This window comes from Drosophila obscura, unplaced genomic scaffold (assembly GCF_018151105.1).
Source record: "Drosophila obscura isolate BZ-5 IFL unplaced genomic scaffold, ASM1815110v1 contig_87, whole genome shotgun sequence".
NCBI classification, from domain to species: Eukaryota; Metazoa; Arthropoda; class Insecta; order Diptera; family Drosophilidae; genus Drosophila; species Drosophila obscura.
Window position 1 is genome coordinate 250,872 of NW_024542880.1, and position 5,923 is coordinate 256,794.

The window sequence follows — 5,923 nt, forward strand, 5'->3', positions numbered from 1 at the left end:
AAAAGCCGCACTAACAATATTTTTATTTTTTTTTTTTAAATATTGCCACAGCCAGTGTGACCGTTCCTCTCCTCGGCGTGTATCAATTTGATCCACTCATTGTTTGGGAACCTCGATCCAGAGCGGCCACAAATAATTCGAGTTGGTATTAAAAATTGTTGTCCAACATCGCGCGAGGCCCTTTCCTTTCCATTCCTCCAGCAGTGGGTTCTTTTTGTGTGTTGAAGGGATTTAGTGCCTTCTCGTGTGGTGCCCAGCCCAGCCGTAGTTTTTTTTTTCTGTTCTTTCGCCAATCCGCGGATTCCGCATCCGACTTCGCATCCAACCTCTGCGTGTGTGAGTAGTATGCCAACGGGTGACAAGGACAGCAAAGGGCTTTTGGCTGCGACCTCTCCACGTCGGCTACGCACCTCTTCCGCGTCAGGAACTACCCCCACTCAAAAGATCAAGTCCCAGAGCAGCCAGTGGCAGCCCAGCTGCAAGGACCAAGTCGGTTCTCTTCCCGTCTCCCGTCACTCTCAAGGTGCCAGCTCGGATCCAAGACGATCCAACCAGCTCTTTCGGTAATAGTCCCGTCAGCTCGAGACCTTCCATCACAATGGCTCAACTCGCCACCACTACTGCACGAGCAAAATTAGCCGCCGCCATTGGCCGGCTGTCTCATTTGGAAGCGCGCATCACTTCCGCTCCATCCGCATCTCTTTCCGAGGTTCGCCGAGGACAAATTCTGAGTATGTGGGCGGATGTCGAGGCGGAATATAAAGCTTGCTCCGCAGTGATGGTTGACGAGGACCCAAGGGTCCAAGAAGACATCCGAGAGAAGTACGGCGAGTGCTATGGGGTATTTGAGCAGTGCCTCGCCGACCTCAATGCTCAGCTGGCCCAAACAGCAGTCCATCCGTCTGCACCGCAAACCTACCAGGGCGGCTGCCGACTGCCTCCCTGCGACATCGAGGTCTTCGCAGGAGATTACGTCCGTTGACCTACTTTTCGAGATTTACTTACTGCAATTTACATAAATAATTCTAGGCTGTCTCCGGTAGAGAAGTTGTATCATCTCACCGCGAAGACAAGTGGCGATCCGAAGGCCATAGACGAGAAGTCCCCGCTCACAAACGATGGTTTCGAGTCGGCATGGTCGGCCCTTCGAAACCGTTATGAAAATAATCGGCTCCTGGTGACCAACCAGATATTTTGCTCTTTTTGCCTCGCGTCGAGTCCGAGACCAGTCGAGCTTTAAAAGAGCTTCAAAGCACGATGCAAGGGGTCCTCACCGCCCTTGCTCACTCCAAGGTCTGCACCGACAACTGGGATAGCCTCCTCGTTACTATTTGTGCCTCCAAGTTGCCGAAGTTGACCCGGTCTTTGTGGGAAGCGTCCGTCACAGACAAGAAGGAGGTGCCTCCATGGACGGAAATCGACGCCTTCCTCACTCAGCGCTATTTGACGCTAGAGGCCATGGAGAGCGACCCGTCCACTTCCAAAGGCAATCCGACTCCACCATCGTCCAAAGGTTCCTTGAATCCGCAGCCCTCCGGAAGCAACTCCAATCCGTTCCGGTCTCATGGCAGTCCCGTGCCAAGGAAGTTTCACTCCTTCCAGCCACAAGTGAGTCCGAAGAGAAGAACGGTTGATCTCTGTTCCAAAGAGAACCATCCTATCCGACTGTGTCTGCACTTCCTACAAATGACCGTGGATGCACGAGCCAGCTGCATTAAAAAAAGGCAGCTGTGCTTGAACTGTTTCGCTAGAGGTCATCAGCTCCGGGAATGCCAAAGCTCCCACAGTTGCTTCACTTGTGGAGCCCGCCACCACACGCTCCTGCATCGGGGGACTCCAGCTCCCAGCGAGCTGACTTCCACAACAACTTCCACGCTTCTTCCGTCGCTCCGCCCAACGTTCAGAACTATTTTGCTTCGGGAACAAGAGCGGTGCTTCTCGGTACGGCAATAATCAACATCTGCCACCGGGGGACAAATTTCCGTGCCCGCGCTCTGATCGACTCGGGCTCCGAGGCGACGTTCATTACGGAACGTCTCTTTAATATCATCCAGTTGCCATTCCGCCTTATTCAGGCCCAGGTTTCAGGCCTAAATCAGACTGTAGCAGCTCAATCCAAGAAGCTCTGTGATTTGTCCATTCGCTCCCTGATTACGCCGAGCGTACAGTTAAACGCCACGGCCTACGTCCTGCCAGACATAGCCGGCAATCTCCCTTCATATCCGTTCCCGCAGAGCGCGTTGCGAGACTTGCCAAACCTGCCTGTCCAGACCAGATTGCATCTTTCTTCACCCAAATTTCCCACGTCCGCGATGCTCCATTGGACAAACTTCTCACAAAGTTTTGGTAGGTGGGGGATCTACCTATCAAGGTAGCAGGAGAGTCGGACTCCTATTGCGAAAGAAATTTTCTTCGAACCACGTCAAGAACGTCAAGCGGGAAGTACGTGGTAACACTGCCGTTTCGTGACCCCGATCATTGTGGGTCAGGCCTGGAGCATTCAAGGTCCATTGCCCTAGCTCAGTTTCTCCGAAATAAGAATCGGCTAAAGAGAAACGTTTCATTTCAAGAACAGTATAACTCTGTGATCCAGGAATATTTAGATCTCGATCATATGACAGAGGTTCCGTCCACTAACTAGTCCGCCAATTATTATCTCCCGCACCATGCGGTAATCAAGCCGGAGAGCACTACCACGAAAGTCCGCGTGGTATTCAACGCGTCCAGCCCTTCTGCGAACGGCACGAGCTTGAATGATCTTCTTCATGCGGGTCCGGTCCTCCAATCCGATTTAACCCTCCAAATCCTGAAGTGGCGCTATTTCCGATACGTCTTCAACGCCGACATTACAAAGATGTATCGCCAAATTTGGGTACATCCAACGTGCACGCCCTTCCAGCGAATATTATTTCGAAACCAGGAGGGTGAGATTCGGGATTATGAGCTGAAAACCGTGACCTTTGGTGTCAATTGCGCTCCGTTTCTAGCCATCCGGGTACTGCAACAGCTTGCCGACGACATCCAGTCGCGATTTCCAAAGGCAAGCCACATTGTACGGCATTTCATGTACGTCGACGACGTCCTAGCCGGGGCAGACTCCATCAAGGAGGCTCAGCTGGCTATCCACGAATTGCAGGCTGCCCTCAGCTCTGCAGGTTTTCCACTGCGCAAATGGACGTCCAACCAAAAGGAGATTTTGGACGAGCTTCCGAGTGACCACCTCCTGCACACCGATTTTCTGGAAATCGATGCCGAGAGCACGGCAAAGACCCTCGGAGTTCGCTGGAAGGCGGCGTCAGACGAGTTCTTCTTTGTTTCTCCCGTGTTCACGCTTGAGTTATCCTACACCAAGCGAGAAGTTCTTTCCCAAATTGCGAAGCTGTTTGACCCCGCGGGGTGGCTAGCCCCATTCATCGTCCGGTCCAAGATTTTTATGCAGGAGATCTGGTTGCAAGATTTGGGATGGGACGAACCTCTTCAAAGTTCGTTGTACCAACGCTGGCTAGACTTTCTGCAAAGTTACGCATCACTACCCGAGATCAAGATTCCAATATGGGTATGTTACCAGCCATCGGTAAAGATCGAACATCACGGTTTCTGCGATGCCTCCGAAAAGGCGTACGGTGCAGCGATCTACGTGCGCGTCGAGTGTGACCAGCATATCACGGTGCATCTACTGTCGGCGAAAACACGAGTCGCTCCCGTGAAAACAGTTTCGCTTCCTCGACTAGAGCTGTGCGGTGCAGTGCTCCTTTCCGAAATGGCGACGGCTATCCTGCCAAGCATGCCGACGGAAAGTCATCAATGCTACTACTGAACCGATTTTACTATTGTACTGGCCTGGTTGAGCAAGCCCGCTTGCCACTGGACTACCTTTGTGGCCAATCGAGTGACGAAAACAGCTCAGACAACCGAAACCAAGGATTGGGCTCATGTTTGTTCCGAACATAACCCCGCTGACTTAGCCAGTAGAGGCGTAGCTTTACCAGAACTGGTGGGTAGCCAACTCTGGTGGCATGGACCAGCGTGGTTGCAATCTCCACGTGATCAATGGCCAGCCCAAGCCGCCGAAACCCCAATTCAAACCCAGAGCAGCGGGCCGTGAAGGTCCATCTCGTTTCCAGCCCACCCGAAGATTTCCTGGAGCGATTCTCCCAGCTTGAGAAGGCTCTTCGAGTGCGGGCATATGTTCTACGTTTTATTCAGTGTTGCCGGAAAGTAACACCCCCATATAGGGACCACCTCACTAGTGGGGAAATTAACGAAGCGGAGCGAACTCTTATCCTAGAGGCTCAGCGCCGGGACTTCCCCCAAGAATCTCACTGCCTGAGTGGTAAACGTCCCGTGCCAAGTTCAAACTCTATTTTGAATCTGAACTCCTTTCTAGACCGACAGGGGATCATGAGAGCCTGTGGCCGGATCACAGCTTCACAAGGTCTGAAGTATGATGAGCGCCATCCAATCATCCTGTCCTATAGTTGCCGCCTGTCTCGCCTGCTCGCTCACTTCACGCACAGGATCACTCTCCATGGCGGCAGTCAACTGATGACGCGCCTCATTCGCTGCAAATATTGGATCCCGAGAATCCAGAACCTGGTGAATGGCGTGGTGAACTCCTGCAAGGTCTGCATCATCCACAAGAAGAAGCTACAGACTCAACTGATGGGTGATCTCCCGACAGACCGAACTTCTTTCTCCAGACCGTTTACCCATACCGGTATTGACTATGCAGGTCCTTTCGACATAAGGAACTATACCGGGAGAGCGTGCCTGATCACCAAGGGCTATGTGTGCGTACTTGTATGTTTTTCCACGAAGGCCATTCACTTGGAGGCTACTTCCGACCTGACCACCGAGAAGTTTCTAGCCGTCTTCGTTCGTTTCGTCGCTAGACGAGGTTGTCCGCAGCGTATCCATTCCGACAATGGAAAAACTTTCGTGAGAGCAGCAACTGTACTTTCTCGGGACTTTCTTGAGGCGTTCCAGGATTCGGTGACTGAGGCATATAGCCATCAACGGGTTGCATGGCGTTACATCCCGCCAGGAGCTCCACATATGGGGGGCCTGTGGGAAGCCGGCGTAAAGAGTTTTAAAACGCTCTTCTACAAAGCCACGTCCACCTGGAAATATACCTTTGAGGAGCTCTCGACGCTTCTCGCGAAGATTGAAGCATGCCTTAATTCCAGGCCGCTCTCACCCATGTCCGAAAATCCGACGGAGTTGCTGGCCCTTACTCCCGGCCACTTCCTTATCGGAGGACCGTTAATGGCGACCGCAGAGCCCGAAATAAAGGAGAACCTCCAGTCGATCATTAATCGGTGGCAGCATTTGAAGGCCCTCAACCAGGAGTTCTGCCAGAGGTGGAAGGATGAGTACCTCTAGGAACTCCACAAGCGCAACAAGTGGCAGACGGATATGCCAAATCTTCAGATCGGCGATATGGTTATCGTGAAAGAAGATAACCTGCCTTCTAACCACTGGCGACTCGGAAGAGTACAGTCCGTGTATCTCGGCGCCGACAACAGGGTTCGGGTGGTAGACATTCTTACTGCCCGCGGTGTGCTCAAACGCCCGGTCGCAAAAGTCGTTCTCCTTCCGGGGGAACTCCCTCATCCCGTACAACAATAACGGAAGTCGTCTTGTGCCTAGCCCGGTTAATAATGCTTCTCCTTGTCTACTATTCCATCCAAGTTCTTTTCGCCTCCAAAACGCCCTCGTTTGTTCTTCCCACAGTACTTAGAGAAGTGCCTGTCACCTGTTCCTAGCACGTTACTAATGCTTCTCAGATTCTTCTTTTCCAAACCAGTTAATTTTGCATCCAGATCCTGATAGCTCCACAACCCCGTGTCAACCACACCTCAGGGAGCAGACGCTCCCGAGTACAAGCTTCCTACCGCTGCCGAGTCTGCTCCGGAAGCCATCC

The 5,923-nt window shown here is 52.4% G+C and overlaps 1 pseudogene; it reads left to right on the forward strand.

The window, feature by feature from the left end:
• Positions 1-345: 345 nt before the first annotated feature.
• LOC121405234 lies at positions 346-5,138 on the forward strand (annotated as a pseudogene).
• The last annotated feature ends 785 nt before the right edge of the window (positions 5,139-5,923 follow it).